Source organism: Aplidium turbinatum, chromosome 3 (genome assembly GCF_918807975.1).
Source record: "Aplidium turbinatum chromosome 3, kaAplTurb1.1, whole genome shotgun sequence".
Lineage (NCBI taxonomy): Eukaryota > Metazoa > Chordata > Ascidiacea > Aplousobranchia > Polyclinidae > Aplidium > Aplidium turbinatum.
This window is the reverse complement of record NC_137474.1, coordinates 13,522,535-13,543,330: the sequence shown is the minus strand read 5'-3', so window position 1 is coordinate 13,543,330 and position 20,796 is coordinate 13,522,535. Positions and strand designations below refer to the sequence as shown.

General features: G+C 38.5%; 1 long non-coding RNA gene across 4 annotated transcripts; it reads left to right on the top strand.

The window, feature by feature from the left end:
• Window positions 1-8,963: 8,963 nt before the first annotated feature.
• On the top strand, window positions 8,964-16,567 carry LOC145767392 (uncharacterized). Of its 4 annotated transcripts, none has more exons than XR_014288779.1 (8): window positions 8,964-9,409; window positions 9,634-9,723; window positions 9,945-10,028; window positions 10,253-10,382; window positions 11,024-11,160; window positions 11,497-11,673; window positions 15,811-15,923; window positions 16,417-16,567. It is a non-coding gene; the product is annotated as an uncharacterized LOC145767392 (long non-coding RNA). The 4 variants fall into 4 exon arrangements; XR_014288777.1 differs by having other exon boundaries at window positions 9,945-10,034; XR_014288776.1 differs by lacking the exons at window positions 9,634-9,723; window positions 9,945-10,028.
• Window positions 16,568-20,796: the final 4,229 nt, after the last annotated feature.

The window sequence follows — 20,796 nt, the reverse complement described above, 5'->3', positions numbered from 1 at the left end:
GCTCAGTGAAGGCAGAACAGATAGGGTGTTACCCTACTGACTGAAGCAAGTACCATAATTGGGTTCTGTTTCAATGAAACATATAATCATAATAGTGAAGTGAAGGGATATTTAAAACACAATTCGCAATTTATTACAGGTATTCAGGACAGTAATTCGTAATAGTGCTAGTGGTAGCCTACCAGTCGTATTTTACGTTGATTGATTGAATGCAAATAATGACGACATACTAGTTGCTCCGGTGGAGTCAGCAGAAACTCAATGAGCCATCAATTCTACGCGATTTTAGCATCCAACAGCTCACAGAGCTTTTCGTCGAGACCGATGTTCCTATATCGATTGACAATTTTCCATGCTGCACACAAGCAGTTGAGCGCGCAGTCAAACTCGCCACCGAAGTGAGCGATGAAGTCATCGGCCATGATAGTAGACATGAACTTATTCTGACGCGAACTGCTGCTCGTTCACAGCGTCCACGTTTTGACTCAAAGGAAGATTACGTTCTGTGATTGTTTTTGACTGTTTACTTCGTTTTGTGTATTTTTTATTTTTTTAATTACTTTTTTTTTGGAAAAACAATTTTTTTTATTTTATTTGGGTGATATTGATTTTTTGTGCGGCGTCTTCCCGCGGCCCGATCTAAAAAAGGTTTTCAGATTATTTGTTTGTAACCTAAGCCTCCTATCTGAGCCGAGTTGCTAAGTGATTTGACAAAAAAAGTGCATTGACGGCCCTCCCTACTGTGTACCACCAAACTGACAAAAGTCACGCAGAAAATACAGTAAACAAAAAATTGTTTAAAAAAAAAAAAAACCTACAAAGTTAGCTGTAGAGCTGCTTTTTACACGTAATAGTTTTTCACGCGGGAAAAAAAGTTAATTCAGTTAATTAGTTTATACAGTACTGCACGTACAACTGTTGCTTTGAGTTGTTTAAAGGTCAACTGTTGAGCTGCTTTTTACACGTGATAGTTTTTCACGTGGGAAAAAAGTTAATTCAGTTAATTAAAGTCCCTGCTGCGAACTGCGAAGGACGTAGCAAAATAAAGGGAAGACATTTTGCAAGCAGCAGCGCTAACTGGATTAAAAGACGGACCGTTCGTGGTGAAGGTGACGGCTTAAAGTGACGTTATAAACGAACAAAAGACGTCTGGGGACCAATAAAGGGTGCTGTTACATGCGAATTGACGTTATAGGCGATGCTGTTGTAGCCGAACTACAATGTACGTAAAAGATAGGAATTCTGCCGGGACCGAGCGAAATGTGACGTAATAGGCGAATTGACGTTAGAAACGTAGCCGTTATAGGCAAATTCTACTGTAGTAGCATCGGTTTTGCGCAGTTTCGGTCACGTTTATGCTGTTTTTGTGACGGTAAATAGGCTAAGCGACGTAGTTATAGTATTTGCAATTCCGACGACAGATATCCAGAGAAATGCAAAGATATCACTTTCAATTGCTTTTCTAAACCAAAAACAAAATTGGAAGACTGTTTACGTTGGATCAAAGCATGTGGTCGGCCTCACGTACAGCTAAACGTGTCAAGAATTAACCTTCATTCGTACGTTTGTTCAAAGGTAGGTGGTAACTACTATCTAGAATCTGAAATTGTTTGCGATCTTATCAAAACAGAAACTGTCTTACAATGCTGCATCAATTGCCTAAACAATGTATTAGGTCTGCTGGAGCGCACCGATAGACTAATTTTAATGTTTATTTGCGGTGGTGGTTTTGCAATGTATTAAAATCCAATCAATACATGAAGTGTTACCAATTTTAGCATTTTGTGGATGGAAAACCTTCTGACATTCATCCAGACCCAATTCCAGCTGATGGAATGAAAGTACGAACAACTTGAAAGAGCCGAAAAAGAGTTCTGCCAGATATGTCTCATGACAATGATGCAGTGAACAGTGAACAAGATGACCATGTACAAAAGAAGCAAAAAAGTATTTCAGAAGCACAAAACAATCATAGGTTAGATTATTATATATTATCCATGACATCTCAATTAGTCGTTTTGCAATGGGTTAGGCCAGGGGTCACCAAACTACGGCCCGCGGGCCAGAACCGGCGCGCGAACTGATTTTATTCGGCCCGCCACGTGTTGCGGAAATTACAGCTGCACTACAATTCTGTACATGTACTTCCCTTGGCATTAGCAACCGTCTTTGGCTTTGCCTTTTTGTCTAATAGAGACTTCTTAGTTAAAATTGTTCGTTCTTATAATTCGTTGTTGTATGTTGAATTTGTACATTTTTCCACCAGGCAGCCTACATGTTGGTGTTCTGTTTTTATTATTAGGCCACCACAAATGGACAGGGGATGGAATGGAAGACGTTTTTTCCGTCTTCCATCCTGAGATTTTCTTCCATTCCATCTCCATTCCATCTTAGAAATCTTCCATTTCATCTCAGAAACCTCTTCCTTCTTCACATTTTGTGATCTCCACGTTGAATATGCCACAAACAAACATAAAAACCACAGGCTAAATTTAAGCTAAAAATTTAACAGCAGTATTTTCATAAGGATTACTTACCGTTTGGTGTTAGGAGTTGGTTTAATACGAACCCAAAATCGAATTATTTCAGCAAGCAACGTAATATTTTGCATGTCTTGATAAAGCGTTAGAAAGTTAATGATGGAATATTGGGATGGAGTGATGGAAGATTGTCTTCCATCCCATCATCAAGATCTTCCATTCCTTTCCATCCTTGACATTTTCATCTTCCATTCCACAATCTGTCTTCCATTCCATCTTCCATCCCATCCCATCCCATTCCCTGCAAATGGGGACAGCCTAGGCCAAATTTGGAAAGATGTAATGTTTTTTCAAGAGCACGATGCCCTGTAGTGTATCACAGCAGGGGATAACTTTTTCAGCAACCTTTCGATTTTCATCACAACCTTTCGATTTTCATCACAACTTTTCTATTGGTCACAACGGTAAACCATAATCTCTTCGTGGGAAAATTGTAACATAAAGTTCCCGGATCCGTTCGTCTGTATGCAATGACCGAAAGAAACACTCTTCTGAAAACGTCTATTCAAGAATTGTATTTCTGTAAAAATAGCCTCAAGGCTGTCGAAATTGGGACGCAACACCGTACGCCACTAAAACTTGTCACTACAATAGAGAGCAGGAGCCAGGTCGATCTATTTGACTGGGTCAGTAAGGTTTGACAAGTGTTTCTAGACTGAAATTTTGTGTAGATTTCAAAAATAGACCTCTTACTTGCACTAGCCTGACCGTTTTTGTTATATTAAGCATTTTCCGAGATGATACCTGTCAATATCGCTATATCCGTTAGGGTGCATCATTTGCCCGCCAACCTTTAGCAAAAAGCCTAAACTTTTTTTTGCTAATGAGGTTATCTTAGAAAACAACTTTTGCAAAGTTTCATTTTGATTGGACAAAGTTTAACTCCCCCACCCGGCCATTTTCTAAGGGGACTAACGGCATTTTCTTTACATTATCGCCACTAGATGGAGCTGCTTACAAGGTGCAACTGCATATTTACTTTGGAAACTTACCCCTCTTCATTCTGCATCATTTAAAAATTTTTTTTATCTAAATTGGCCAATGGGAAGCAGAAATATGGGCAGTTTTGTACTCTCCCCTAGCGCAATACTGCCTCTAGTGGCCAAAACATAACAACAATTATCTCCTTAAATGTTTATCCAATTGAAGCAAAACTGGTGTCTAACCCCCCATTTTCAAGGGCGGTGAGTTCATTTTTGCTGCTAGTTTTAAAGATTCTAGCCACTAGGTGGCAGAAAACCTGCTTTTTATAAGTTTAAGCTCACGTAACCGCTTGGACTTGACTTCAAATATGCCAAGTTTCAACAAATGCAACTCATTGAGATCTATATCAGCGTTTCTCAAAGTGGGCGAAATTGCCCCCTGGGGGCGATTTTGAGCGTCAGGGGGGAGAAAAAATCAAAAGAGGCGATCGGGGGGCAAAAACACTCGAAGGGAGCGAATTTATCAAACCACCAATAACAGTCCAACGCGGTAACAACAGTCCAACGCGCAAACCATTTACTGCAAATAGATGATTCCACCTTGACCGACAATGTAGAGAACAAGAAGAAATGATTTTTGCGCTCAGTCTTCCTACAGACATTCAGGCATCAAGCATATTTAATGCAGTGAAAAAACTTCTACGAAGAGAAGGGGATTCCACTGAAGAATATTCTACTAACCGCAACTGATGGTGCTCCGGCAATGGTTGGAAAACATCGAGGGTTCATTGTACTGATGAAAAAAGCAATTCCTGGACTTATTGCAATACATTGTGTAATTCACCGTCAGCATTTAGTTGCCCGTAAGCTCAGTCCTGAACTGCATGAATCACTGAATATTGTGATAAAATGCGTCAACAAGATAAAAGCGCAGGTCAAAATGTCTTAACTCAGTTTCCCAATTTGAGCGAGAATGTTATTACAGAAGAACAACGGCAAAAATACTGCTCACATTTAGACATGCTTCATAAAGACATGAAACTTCGCTTTCCATATCTCGTGGACCTCTATGTTCCAAACTGGGTGGTACAACCATTTTCTACCGAACCTACAGACATACTGTAGAAGTGGAACTTCAAGAGCAGTTCATTGATATGCAAACAGATGATGAGTCAAGAGTGAAATTCAGAAATGATCGATACGATTTGTTTTGGTGCTAGGTTGCTGGCAAATATGAGCTTCTCTGGAAAGAAGCTAGAATGTGGATTTTGTCGTTTCCTACTTCATATATGGTTGAAAAGGGGTTTTCGGCTGTGGCATTGATGCTTTCAAAGCAAAGAAACGCTTGCTAGTTCATAAACGGGATGATCTTCGACTCTAAATTACGAAGATGTCGGCAAACCATTCAAAATTTGTAAAAATCGCCAATCTCATCCATCCCATTGAACATTATCATATATTCATGTTACTGTCAATTTCGTTGATTAAATTCCCAAAACTACATTTGTCTATCACTCTATTATCAATGTTTGTTTTACTTGACAGAATTAGGGGGGCGAAATTTTATTTCAATAACGAAAAAGGGGCGATGGACTAAAAAAGTTTGAGAAACACTGATCTATATCATTGAAACCAAACAAAGAAAGAACAGTGCAACATCTATTGTAATTGTGATAGATATTGTACAGCAATAACCTTACACGAATTTCACATCATAAAGGTCACACAGGTAATGAAACAGTAAACTCGCAATTAGATTGTCAGATACCATGACGCTGAATCTATTTTCCTATTTCTTTGGTTTGGTAATTTTTTTCGGGAATTCTCTACTACTTGTAAAATGTTTTGGTATCGTTCTTTCTTGAGAGCAGTCCCATGCAAATCCTGGACCAGTTTGACTCCTCGCTCTGCTGTGTCATTAACCGCACTGATGTTATTCACAATTGTTTTTGCAATTTTGTAAGTCTCATTGTCATCCCAGCTTTCGATAGGTTTACTTAAAAATGCTGAGTCAATTTTCAAGATTTTAAAAAATGACCAAGAGTCTTCTCCAATATAGTCCTGGAGATCCCTGGATGTGTCTGCTGGGAGTTCAGGGAAACAAGGTTTTCCAAATCCAGAGCCAAACCTTTTTGTGCACACACCGTCATTTTTAACCAAGATCATTTTTTGTGCCATCAGTTTTTTGGTTGAAGTTTTCACACTCTAACTCAAAAAAGCCAACGGTACCAGCTCTTCATCTTGGTTCAACGGTTACCAGCAACCTGTCCTTGGATAAGGAAATCGACAGACGGATAGCCAGGGCTGCAGGAGTGATAACTCAACTCGGGACGAGAGTGTGGGACAATAATGTTTTGACACTTAACACAAAACTCAAAGTGTACCGTACGTGTGTTCTTAGTACTCTACGGAGTTAAAGAAAGGTGCCATCAAAGACCATATCATAGATTTGAGACACCCACTGTATGGCCAAACTCCAGCACACAGGCGTCTGAAGTCAAGAAAAAGTTTCCTTGCTTCAGTTGTCCCATTAGGTCAAGACGATGTCGCCGCCAATGTGCGGGTTCGACTATGGCAGGAGAGACTGGCAGCCGGACCGACATTGGCCAATATGGAACTCACACCCATGGAGAGCCTTCCTCCCGGAAAACGTGAACCGTGGAAGTATTGGCGATGCCTCAACCGCTTAAGAACTGGTATTGGCAGGTGTAAAACCTTGATGAGACACTGGGGGTATTCCATGGGGAGCACAAGTTGCAAATGCGGACAGGAGCAAACGATGCAACATCTACTCGAATGCCCTGACCTAAAAGCAAGGTGCTCTGCACAGGATTTGGCCGAGTTCAACGATAGAGCAAGAGCCTGCGTGATGCTCTGGGCTACGGCCGTGTGACACACGATGAAGAAGAAGTGTTCTTTTTGCTCTGATCGAAAATTCTCTGCGGACTCATTTAAAATTTCATGCAAAGGCAAATCCCAATTTGACACCAAAATTTAGGAAGCACTGTCAAACGCTATAACTCAAATTTAAACAAACAATTATTTGCTGGAGGCGCGTCCATTCTCTTGAAGATTTACTTGATGTATCACGTTCCCTGTGGTGCAATTTTGGTAGTTTTTTATGTAGTTGCCTTTTCCTAATGTAATTTTACCTTCAAGAAGTTGAAATTCATTGCATTTTTTTAAATATTTTCAGATTCCTGATGAGGGCTGAAGTTAAACCGAAAACGTTCGACGGTTAAAACTATTTGTAAATATGTAACTTAAAATATATTGTTATAATACTCAGCTCTATTGTATTGTTGTGTCTTATTCATACCTAACCTGTAAGCAAAATGTAGCCTATATATGAGGAACATACAAAAACTTTATTTTTAGTGGTAGGTTTGTGGGAGCTTGAGCCCCCTAGCCCCATGCTGGGTGCGCTACAGGTTTGCATATTATACTGGTTTAGGCTAAGTCACGTGCAATTTAAAACCCTGTTTGATTTTTTGACACAAAATGCCACAAGTGCCATTAAATACAAACAATGCAAAGAAAAATGTTTGAAATTGGCTTTGGAGAATCAGCCACTTTTGACTCTTTGCAGGTTTAGAAATGGGTTCCATTTAAAAGATTTGGCCTCTAGATTTAATTTTTCACTCCAGTGAATTGTAACAACTCAAACCAACAACGTAGCAGTTGCAGCACAGCACACCATCCAGGCTATGTAGCCTAACTTCTTCTATAAAAATATGATCAACTATTCAATCCATTGATAACACTGCATGGCTCTAACAACCCAACCATGTCTTAAAAAGCACTATTTGCGGAAGGTTTCCGATTTAAAATTTTTTAATTCCTCTCAAATAGGTATTTGCTGTGAAACCTGCAAGAATCGCAGAAGCAAGTTCTACTTCTCCTAAAAAAACACAGCATAAACGTGACCGAAACTGCATAAAACCAATGCTACTAGTTGGAAAGCTAAGAAAGCTTGCTCTCCTTCGCTCTGATTGGCTGAACATTGCTAGGCGATGGATCAATCTATTGGATGACAAAACTTAAACAACTCAATATGTGTTTTTATAGTTGATTGTTGTTGTTCTAATACAATCAATCATTTTATTTTAATACTGTGTCATAGATAGTAAATACGGTAGGTGAGCAGTCCTCATATCAACACCATGTTCCAGCCAATTGTTCACCAACCCAGTAAACATTTTTCTTTGGCCCAACGTTGGCTGACGGTTGTTCGGGTTGGCTGAAGGTAGTGTAGTTTTGCCAACTTTGCCAACTTTGGAAATATTTTAATTGATAATACCTACGAAGAATTATTTAAGTTTGCTTTATTGTATTCCTTTTACAATTGTAATGGGACAATGAAAATGCAAAAAAACTTAGAATTAGAAAGTCGGTCTTGCTAATGTTGGTGTGCAGTTGTACAAAACGTTGGGCCAACGTCATTATTTGCGGATGTACTACGGTAATGTCTCAATTTTTTTACATTATTGTTTTAAGGAAAAAAAAAAATTGAAACGTTTTTCTAAATCATGCATCACTATGAGGATCACTAATTCTGAACAAAAACACTAATTCGCAAATCAAGGCTGTAGTTTCATCTCGCAATTTTTGCGTGCTCGGTTCATTTTTGTTTTCGTTTTTTTTATTTTATTTTTGAAACAAAATATGACAACACTGAGCTGAATAACTGTACCACAGTTCCCTTTACCATGTGTTCGTAGGTAAGCACTTTAACCATAGTCATCTTATAACAACTAGATTGCGCTTGTCCCATCTCGATTGAGAAAATTAAAAAAAATGTCCGCCATTGTTAGTGTCTCGAGCCAATCAGAAGCTACTTTGTCTGTGACGTGCGATAGTAAAAAACGCGCGAAAACCCCAATGGAGGACATTTGCATTAATTAGCTTCAAAGCTGACGGCGTGACGACATTTGTATTGGCTGACATTTGCAGTTTTGCACATTGCATTAGCTTCATAGCTGGCAGGTTAGTGCAGGAAAACGCAAGTAGCGCACATAATGAAACTCAGGTAAGGTTTGTTCAGTTGACTCAGATATATTCTTCAGGGTAAACTATTAATACTACAAAAAGTGCTTATATTTGATTTAGATCTTAAATAAGAGCATATATTTTAACAAAAAGTAGTGATATTTGAAGTTCAACAGTTGTCAGCTACATGGCGTGTGTTTGCACTGTGTTTACTTGCCAGTGCATACAATTATTACACTGGACAACATCAAGTTTTTTCCTCAAATAAAAATATATGACTTAGATCTTTGCTTTCTCAAACTCCGGTTCTGGCAAATTTCTATTGCAGGCTTTGACTATCCTGGAACTTCAAATTTATCTAATTCTAGATTTTCGTCACCAACGACTTTGAAATTTTTCAAAATCAAGGACAAAATTCCCCATTTGGTTATGTATTTCTGTGTTGCAAAATTTTTTGAAAACTACGCACAATTTGTCACAAAAATATCATTAACAGCACAAAATTAGGTCATCAAAAAGTTCACCTATATTATCAAACAATTTTACATAGAGACATGTCAGTTTTACAGCTGTGCATGTTTCACAGTACGATCACAATTTGACAATATGCTAATGACTCCATATTAAAATAAGCTTTGCAGAAAGTAAGATCTTCTGCGGACCGGCTTTTGACAACCACTTCTTTACATCATATTGTGTTTCAGTTTATATCAGAACTTTCTGTAGGTGTTAGTTATATAATTACTAATGCAATGTACCGGTACCAAGTTGTGCAATTTTGTAAAGAGCGGAACATGCCTGTGGAAGTAATATGTTCACTTTGGTCAAACCATAAAAAACATTTGTCAAAATGGCCACCTTGTGCATCGAAATTGCGCTACAAAGGTTTGTTGGAATCAATGGCCACCCTTAAAAGTGATTGAGCAGAATACAGTGTAACTATTCTTTATGAAACAGGTGGGCTACATCTCAATATATTACCGATACATATTATATGACTGAAGTTTAATTTTCGAACTCTATGTTCTGATGCTTTCTATAAAATAGCAAATTGTGTTAAAATGCTTGATTTACCATTATTTTGCACATTCTCCAGTGTCCACTGCTGTTCAGTTGAATTATCTGCATTTTTTTACCGATTGTCTGGCCTAGTGGTTAGCATGTGCACCCTCTGTTTGTAGGTATCGGGTTCAAGTTCGGACTGAGTCACACCAAGATGATAAATTGGTACTTCATTCTTGCTAGCTGTGTTGTGTTAGAATGAAGTAAGGGTAAGTTTCACACATTGTGCTGCCAGTGACTCGCTACTGATGCAGTAATCTTACTCGAGTAGCTGTGCGGCCCGGATACAAAGCATGCGGCGATGGGCTTTACTGACCACTCACGACACCTGAACTTAGTACTTATAATGAGACTTAGTTTTATCTATGAAAGCTTATTTTTTTACCGATTGTCTGGCCTAGTGGTTAGCATGTGCACCCTCTGTTTGTAGGTATCGGGTTCAAGTTCGGACTGAGTCACACCAAGATGATAAATTGGTACTTCATTCTTGCTAGCTGTGTTGTGTTAGAATGAAGTAAGGGTAAGTTTCACACATTGTGCTGCCAGTGACTCGCTACTGATGCAGTAATCTTACTCGAGTAGCTGTGCGGCCCGGATACAAAGCATGCGGCGATGGGCTTTACTGACCACTCACGACACCTGAACTTAGTACTTATAATGAGACTTAGTTTTGTCTATGAAAGCTTTAACATATATTTTGATATATAACATATATTTTGATATATATATACATATTAGATGACTTGCGAAGGGCTGAAAGATGGTGTAAAGAATACACATTACGAAGTGATGTTGAATTGTCATCAACAGATGACAATGAATCACAATCTTCATCCAAAGGTGTTTTGCACGAAAAGAGAAAACACAGGTATGTCTATCTAATGTTTGACATAATTGTTAACATGAAACAGCGATTAACTGTTGTAATACTTCCTATAGGGTTTTACGATACGACACAAGTTAGACCATAATCAGATTAGTACACTTAGTACAGATTACGTTGTTGCATTGTTTCATTGCCCTCCTAAAAAACAAAGTGCTTTTCCCCCCACAGTCTGCAGTCCTGAAGAAAACGGCTGACCCGGATAAATCGGATATAAAGAATTATCTGCTTCTGTAAAAATTTCTTCCTTGTTTGTTGATTGTCGCTAGTTTTTCTGTCCTCTTTTCTGAAAACTTTAAAGTGTTTTTGTCCATTTTAAATATATATCCTAATCGTCATGTGTGGCACCTTGAAAAAGATTCTCACCCGGATCTAGTCTCCCCTCCTATTGTCATCTCCCGAGTAACTGACCAAACTTGGTATCGGAGTGGAACCCATGATTGTCCTCACAGCGGTTGTATTGCAAAAGTAAGAACAGTGCTTTTTGTTGGAAAGCAAGCTTTAGCCAACCAGACATTGTGGTTAAGGTTATCAATATTGGGTTACAAGCACAAATCTAAGCCCAACTACTAGTAGATATTAAGTATACAGATGCTCACTGTACCAGGATTTACGTTTGCTTACAGAAGGAAAAGTGTTCACTTATCTTCAAACAATTCTGACAGAGCAACGTCAAATGAACGTCACTCTTCCTGCTACAACCATAGCGGAATTAAAAACCGTAAACAGCATGCTGGAGAATGAGAAGACCTATCAGATTGTGGTTAGTGAACACGATATGTTCTTAGTTCTTACTGCGCATTACCTATCTAAAGTTACCCACATTTTTGGTAATACATGAGTTGTATGTGTGGGGAGTTAGTTTTTCTATTTAGCCTAAAATGAGTTTAAACTTGAATGAATAAATTCTAAACCATTTAATGTCTGCCTCAACAGGCTTATTGCACAATTCATCACACATAATCACATGGTACACACCAATATACAAAAAAATTCATGCTATTGTACGCTGGTAGCTTGGTACGCACCGCGACTGTTTGATGGGGCTGTTTTAACAATCTCGGCTTATGCATTTCAACATCCATCTGTTCTATTGCAGTTCAAACACTGTGTCGTATAGGAGGAAGAAGCCTATACGACACGGTTAATCGATTGATGCCTGCTGTTAAACGAAGTCGCAAGTTACGTCTCGCGGACCGGGAAGGGGAAAAATAAATTAAGTGGAGAGAAAAAGTTTTCTTTTGATTCCATGCAAAACTTAAAGAACATGGTTAAGGTAAGTAGTTTGTTTAAGTTTTGTATTCACCTTTTGTTGGTATGATATCGTCTCCAGAAAGAATACTTACTGTTCATGATTAATTTTCAATGAAATAACAACCTTGGATATAAGTTTTACAGCATCTGAAGCTGTAGCGCACCCAGCATGGGGCTAAGGGGGCTCAAGCCCCCCCCAAACCCGCCACTAAAAATGAAGTTTTTGTATGTTCCTCATTTAGCCTATACATTTTGCTTAGGCTACAGGTTAGGTATGAATAAGACACAACAATACAACAGGGCTGAGCATTATAACAATATATTTTACATATTTAACTTAAAAATAGTTTTAACAGTTGAATATTTTCGGTTTAACTTAAGCCCTCATCAAGAATCTGAAAATATTTATAAAAATGCAATAAATTTCAACTTCTTGAAGGTAAAATTACATTAGGAAAAGGCAACTACATAAATAACTACCTACGAAAAAACTTGCTCCACGGGAAAGTTGATACATCAAGTAGGCTAAATGTTGAAGAGAATGGACTCGACCAGCAAATAATTGTTTGTTTAAATTTGAGTTATAGCGTTTGATTAACAGTGCTTCTTAAATTTTGGTGTCAAATTGGGATTTGTCTTTGCGTAAAATTTTAAATGAGTCGGCAGAGAATTTTCGATCAGAGCAAAAAGAACATTCCATGATATGGTCTTTTATGGCACTTTTCTTTAACTCCCTATAAAGTTCAGATGCTCCTGTACTCTCGTGGTCAAATGTCTGGTGGACATACGTACCGATGTACCGTACAGTACGTCAATGCCGAATCACACGGACATGTAAAACTGTTTACGACGTTTGAGCAGAGAGACGAAGGCGTCTGGGACTTTAGTTGAAAATACGAACTAAATTTGAATGTTTTGTAAGTAGAAAAAACGTCCACATCAAATTTATTGTTTATAAATTTAGTGTTTCAAAGTGTTTTCGTGCTAGTTGTTGTTTTCGCACTTATTTGTGTTGGCAAACGAAAATCTAATTCTATTTTGTCATACATGACGAAAACGTCGAGATCTAAAGAAGATTGCAAGAGTGGACATAGGGATGAGGAAGCTGATGGTGCTAGTAGCATGGGGTTCACTAGGCCAACTTCTAATCTGATTGAGAGAACGAATCCTGATGTATCGGCAACCGGTGGGTTGTGGGCTGTGAGCAGTGGCGTAGCCAGGGGGGGGGGATTTTAACACCCCCTCCCTTCGGCACGCGTGTTACGTCACGATATTGAGAATGATGCTTTCAGTTTCTTTATGTCTTTAAAACAAAGTTTTCCTAATTTTAAGCGAAACTGCATTAAAAGAGCGAGTTTTGCCAATACCAAACATTCAAATATCTCAGCCAGGAATTAGCAACAAGAAAACATAGAGACTTAGTTTTATTTCGAAAAAATGCCGAAGAAAACATGATTTTATCCTTTTGCTATGCCACCAGACAGCACCATTTTACAGGAATGTTCATACCCACATTGTTGTTAAAAATGTTCTCAGAATGCACCAATTTAAAGTAATTTTTCAAAATTTTCTGCGGGAGGCCCCCCAGACTCCCCGCCGCTGGGTGACGTCTTAGGCGAACACGCCGTCGGGCTTCGCCCGCCGGCCGTCAAACCCTTCCCCCCCCTTCAAAATTCCTGGCTACGCTACTGGCTGTGAGTGCCTTTAAATATTAATCAAGGGATGGGTATTGGCCTATTGTCACTGTCACTATTGTCGCAAATCACTCGGCCGACATTTCTGAATTAGCCCCCCCCAAACTTTTTTTCTGGGTGCGCTACTGATCTGAAGTTTACCTTTTTCGTAATCCTTTTTGTCAATTTGCTGTTTACTATCCCTGATTAATGCCTCAGTCTAGATCCAGTTGAAAAACACCTGCTGTTTACTCGTGTGCAATAAAAAAGATGAGATTAGAAAATTGATCTGGCCGATTTCGCAGAGGAAGGGTGGCCTTCTCTGCGAAAAGCTCCGGAAGGCCGACCTTCCCGGGTTCGGCGGCTATGTTTATGGTGATGTCCTCGCTTTTATTTTCATTACAGCTCTCCTGATGTTCGTGCCACGCACGTGAAACAGACTGTAGAGCAGGGGTTCTTAACCGGGGGTAAATTTACCCCCTGGGGGTAAATTTCACCTACCGAGGGGGTAAATTTACTAAATCATAAATTAAAGCAAATTTCATTTTTTCAGTTATTAAAAGACTGGTAGTGTTGCACTCAACTTTGATTCAAATTTATGCTTAATGTAAGTTTTCGTCTTTTTGTTTTCTCTCCATGCAAGTAGACTACCAGTTTCATTTCAGCAAGGTATGTGTGCTACATTTTCACAGTAGGCTACACAACCTAATTAGGGCTTCGACCACAAAAACGAAATTCAAGCTAGTAAGGCAAGAATTAGTCTTCAGCTAGACGAGTCAACTGACGTGTCGAACTGTGCATATTTGTTGGTTTACTGTCGATATGTGCATGCTGGTGAATTGAAAAAGTACCAAAGCGGTTACCGGTAATGTTCTAAAAAAAATGAATAATTTCTTTCAAAATAATATATCCTGGAAGCATGTGGGTTCACTTTGCACAGACGGTGCCCTTTCTATGCTCGGTGCTAAGTCTGGCTTTACAACTCTGGTGAAAAAACGCGCACCGAACATCATTTCTACTCACTGTGCCCTTCATCGACAAGTAGCCTACTGGCAAGTAACCTTTCTAGAATATTTGAAAGCAGTATTAAAGGCTTTGAAGCATGTGGTTGAATGTGTGAATTTTATAAGGGGACGTTCTCTTAATTATCGTCTTTTCAAAGTAGTTTGTGATCAGATGGGATCAGAACACTTTGTTCTCCTTTATCACACCGAAGTTCGGTGGCTCTCTAGGGGTATTGTTTTGTCTCAAGTTTTCGAACTACGGTACATGGTGAAATTGAGATTTTTCTTCGAGAACGCAAATCCCCGTTGAGTATAAGCACTTTGGCGACCACAAACTTATGAGTGCATTGGCTTACTTGACAGATATTTTTTCAAGTTTGAACCAGCTCAATATGCAAAAGCAAGTAAAAAGTGTTACCATTATAGATGTACATGATAAAATTCAGGGCTGAATACTGAAAAGTTTGGGTGTTCATCAGGACAATTATCGTTTCTAGCACTAGTTGCTACGTTCATCTGATGAAATTGAAAGTAAAATTAACAACACACAAGATGGTTTATTGCTTCACTGACGTTTCGCGCACCATGACAATGCGCATCCTCAGAGCGAATAACATACCCAATTTATTTTGTATGTTATTCGCTCTGAGGATGCACACTGTCATGGTGCACGAAACGTCAGTGAAGCAATAAACCATCTTGTTTGTTGTTAATTTTACTTTCAATTTCATCAGATGAACGTAGCAACTAGTGCTAGAAACAAAATTCAGGGCTTTTAGACAAACTTAGATCTGTTGAGTAAAAGAGTACAAAAAAGAACTTACGCAAATTTTCCAACATTTGATGTTTGGAAAGTCAGTACAAGTCGCAACGAGATTTCTGACCTCGAAGTCTGGACACGGACATTACAAGGGGCCACCAAAACGGTGGGGGTAAATTTTACTTTTTTCATTCGGCAAGGGGTAAACAAGACAAAAAAGGTTAAGAACCCCTGCTGTAGAGCAACGTTCTTAACCTTTTCTGACCCGTTACCCCACTTAAGCATGGTGGGCAATGGGCATCTTAAATCTATTATTTGTCTATTAAATCCCATAACCTTGTCCATTTGCCCTGCAAGCAGTTCAAGGCGTTTATGTCAGAGAAAAAGTCGCACAAATAAGCAACCTTCGACAATAACACACTGTTCTGCATCTTCTCGTGAAGACTTCCAAACAGCAGCATAAAATTAATTCCATTCGTACCAATTTTATTAGTCTTTGGCAATCAATTGAATAGAATAGCCAAACCTAACAATGATTTAAGTTTGATTAAAAATTGGTAATAATTTGCACTGTCCTGCTCATTGCCCTCTGGAAGACCTCAAACCTCCCCAGATTGAGTAATTACACACAGGTTAAGAGCCGCTGGCCACTGCTGTAGATGATTGTGTCAAAATAAAAATCGATGTAACATTATTTGTTTACAAAACTGCTTTACTTATAGATGTTGTCCAGAGCAATACGAAATCATGCACTCTACAAGAACTCGACCACAAACTGACGTGGGAAGACCGCGATGGGGGCCGGCTTAAACGTCTTGCTAAAAAAGTACTGCGGGTATGTTCATTTGTTCTCTCCGTCACTGACAAATCGTTACTATTCTCTCAATAAGGGCAATAAAAGCATTTTTATTTACTAAACCAGCGATTAGTTTATGACTGGAGCAGAACTTCAAGAAATATGCACACATTTTAAGACTTGACTTCGAAGATCTATCAAACGATAACAATAATAATTTGCACTGGTTAGAGAAGGCAAACTACATTAACACGATTAACGAATGTGCATTAATGTTAGAGGTTAATAGAACATAACAGTATACCCATTCCCCACCCCATCGTATAGGCTACGAATTACAGAATTAAAACATACTGAGGAATGTTAGGATGTATTAAAAAAATGCTTGTTATTGTAAAATAACCGGGTGTTGCATACACATATCCATGAGATATGTAGCAATTAGAGTCTGTTCTTTCGCGGTGCTGTAAACACGATCTAATTTGCACTGTACAGTATATTTTCTTTACATATGTTGCATATTGTTTTATAGGTACTTGCGTTTGAGGCCGCCACAGATCACGTTGTTACATCCAGGCGCAGTCTTCTGATGAGGCATGAAGTACCTCAGTCCACTGTGTTTTTAGACTTTTGTGCATGTCTTGTCGTAGCTGTGAATTGTGCATGGGTGGTGCATTTTACCATTCGAATAAATGTATTTTTCAACAACTTTACGTTTGTTTACATCATTGACTTAAATTTGCTCAGTACAAGAAGGTGGTCATCGTATTGGCATATGGATCATCAGGACAGTGTCAATTTGAAATTGCAGGTTAAGTTTAACCAACGTTGCTCAACTACAACGATTAGTGCAAAATATGTATGGCCAACTGCGACGAAAGGTGCAAAGTGCGTTTGGCCAGCGTAGGTACCAACGATGAACTACGTTGGCAGTAGAGTTGGGATTACGTAGGCCCAAAGATTTTAAAATAAGTCGGCTCAACTGCGACGAATAGTGCAAAATACGTTGGGCCATCGTAGGGTACCAACGATTAACTACGTTGGGTGTAGAGTTGGGATAACGTTGGCCCAAATATTTTAAAGAAGTTGTCCCAACTGCGACGAATGGTGCAAAATACGTTGGGCCATCGTAGGGTACCAACGATTAACTACGTTGGGTGTAGAGTTGGGATAACGTCGGCCCAAATATTTTAAAGAAGTTGTCCCAACTGCGACGAATGGTGCAAAATACGTTGGGCCATCGTAGGGTACCAACGATTAACTACGTTGGGTGCAGAGTTGGGATAACGTTGGCCCAAATATTTTAAAGAAGTTGTCCCAACTGCGACGAATGGTGCAAGATACGTTGGGTCAACTTCGGCCACAACGTAGTGCCAACGGAGGAGCATTATTTTACCAACTGTCACACTACGTTGGGCCGAAGTACAATGTTTGCTGGGAAATCAAACGTCATATAAAACCGTTCAGGTCTACTTAACCAAGCTGGCATCTTACGTCATGGAAATTGCTAGAAAATGTCCAAATATTGCACCATCGTTCGTAAGACCTGATGAAACATTGTATCATCACCTTTGAACACCTGTTTGAATTGCTTCACAATTCCTTTCATTATTGCGTCACATAACTGCGTACGTGAGTTTGAGATATTAAAATGTATTCTGACCATTCGTAAAATTGTTACTTGGAAGTTGGTTGCAAATTTAACTGTTTCGCTTAGTGCTGCTAGCTGGACAAAATTTCCGTCTTTTATCTAAGTAGTTTGTTGTAGTGACAAGTTTTTAGTGGTGTATTGCGTTGCACCTCATTTTCGATAGCCGCGGGCTAATTTTACAGAAATACACTTTTTGAATAGACGTTTCAAAGGAGTGTTTCTTTTTCGGTCATTACATACAGACGAACGGATCCGAGAATCTTATGTTACAATTTTCCCACGAAAAGATTATGGTTTACCGCTGTGACCACCCCAGGACTAGCAGACAAACAACAGTTTAAACAAACAACTTCTTTATAGAAAACAGGTAAACCGTAGCCTACAAATACATGAACTAAATGCTGGAAAATTTACAAATTGTTTTCATTTAATAATAATAATAATAATCGTGTTTTTATTTGCGCCCATTGCGATAACATACAGTACACTGCGATCACAGATGCGATACAACAGACGACAGGAAGCAGCGAAGTGACGTATAGTCTTCGAGTCAGCTGCTCCCCTTAGTTTGGCTTGCCATTAATATACTTTTTCACTTTGTGCAGGCCTAATATGCGGCAGTTAGTTGCCGAGATCAAATGCTCACAAAAGTGGTGTAACTTATATGACGTGGCCTCACAACTGTTGATTTTTAAAGTTTATAACAAATGCTTAACTTGTTTGGCCATATCTAAAAATGATAAGCTATATTTGTACCGTAGTGTTTTAAGTTAAGTTTTGTGGGTAGCCTATAGCATTCCTCTTGGTAAGATTAATTTATCCAATAACTACATATTTTTGCTGAAACATTTTTACAAACAACATTAGTAAAATAGGCTATGAGGAAAAAAGCATAAAACCTCATAAGATTACGAGAACCCAGTAGGATTTCAAAATTCTACCAATCAAGAAATGTAGGCTAGTGTGTATATCCTGATGAATATCTGTATAGCTTACCTCAGCTCGCCAAATGCATTATTTTACATTTACTTTCTTCAGATAGTGAATCGAAACTTACATTCTGTCCAAATTTCTATACCAATACAAAAGTTTCCAAAATTGTCAATGCTACATTTACATTCCAAGAAAAATGTTAATGTATTTTATACAAAATGCAACACTATAAAGTTACGAAACTGGTAAAATGTTGAACACTCATGGTAAGAATTAATTTATTTAAATAACTAGACATTTTTGCCCAAATGATTTTTACCAATAACTACATTACAGCAGGAGGATATTGAGGAAAAAAACCCAAAAAACCCTCATAAAGTTACCAGTACCCAGCAGGCTTTTAAATCTTACCTGTAAAGAAATGCAGCCTATGTTTTAGTGAAAATCAGTGATAAGCTTACCTTTGTTTGCCAACTGTGCTCTTTTGCAGTTACTTTTTGCAGTTTTAGAATCGAAACTTATCATTTTGGCCAGATTGCAATACCACACGAATTGTTTCTAAAATCTATGACAATGCATTTTACATTCATTGAAAAATATCAATGCATCTCATAGATTATAACAATTATGTAAAGTCTATAAACTGGTGAGACTTCGAAACATCATGGTAAGATTGATTTGGCCAAATAAGTGGACATTTTTGCCTAAATTCGCGATATTATTTTTCAGCGGGGGAGCGATCGCCTACCCTGCACCCCATCTCCTACGGCCATGATTGGCACCGCTTTTAATTTAATAAACTTTGGTATGACAACCTGTATTGCGCTACTAACACAAGACCTAGACATTCACCACATGCTCATAGCTAGTTGTTAATTCAACAACTCGTATAGCCTACTTGCTTTACTGTACACCAAGCTTAGCCTACTGTAAAGGCTTTGTTAAGCAAAAAAGCTTACTGGTAACTTTTCAACTGTATTTCCAAACAAGTATACTTTAAATATGTTCAACATTGTAATTGCTAGCTGTCCTTTGTCGCTGACTATAAGCTCATGGCCGGATTTAGCTGATGAGGGGCCCGGGGCACTTTTAGATCGGGGAGCCCCGTGCAAAAAAAATTTTGAGCCTACGCGCGAAAAACCACCTCTACGTCTACAGTAGCATTATTCCACCACTGCACTGCACAACATTTTGCAGAAACTTCAAAGGTTGAAAAATAACAAACACAATCACATTTTGTCCACGTAGGGGGCCCCTTCAAAAGTCGGGGGACCCTGGGCACCTGCACCCTCTGCCCCCCCTAAATCCGGGCCTGTATAGGCTACCAGCAGCTCTATACAATTTTCTGTAATTTAAAAAGAGCGGCATATTTAACGCGCTACCAACTATAGGCTACATGTGCATAAGCTACTACGCGCTACCTACTAGGCTACAACCTTGTGTCGTGACAAAAAAAGCAATCGTTGCCAGCCTTCGTATCTCCCACTGTAGATATCCCTTAGTCAAAGTCGTTTGCTTTTGCACATAAGTCGACGCTCCAAACTTTGTTATTATCAATAACTTAATTAAATCTCATAAAAATATTTCATTATTTAATTTATTTCTTGAAAATATGTAACTTAGGCTACTGAAAAAGCTAGATTTTTACTGCTCAATTTAATACAATGTGCATCAATGGTGTTACCATTATTTTGTTCCACGTTTGCTTTAGTTATAGATTTTGACATAAAAATCGTACAATTTATTTCCACTTTAACGCAAATTCAAATACAAGACAAAATCAACATGGCCGCACAAACATTTCAACTTTGCCATGATTCGGACACGGCTTCAATAGAGTTTATAATAATTGGAATTATCAGATATTTTAGCGACTGCAAAAAATGAAAAAATATCCATTCCTGGAAATATTATGTACAAAAGCACAATATCCTAAAAAAATGATGGCAAAGCTTAGCCCATGGCTTAAAAATGTAAAACAAAAAGCAAAAATATAAATTTGCACAAACTTTCTTCATTCCGTTTCCGCATAGGCCTAGTAGCCTAGCTCAAATATAGAAAACTTCAGAGCATTATAGGTCATGAAAAACAATTACTGCAGAAATAGCTGCTCTGTAAATCACTGTTTTCAAGTTATGTCAATTTACAAAAACACCGTCTGGATTTATATCGGTACTAAACAAGTTGCAAAAATTCATGACTTTGAAATTCCGTAAAATCATTGTAAAAGTAACGAAAATCGAAAGGTGGGTGATTCCAAGAATCCCAAATTCAAATCCCAATAAAATGTTGCGGTTCAATGGTTCAATCCCAATAAACTGTATGGTT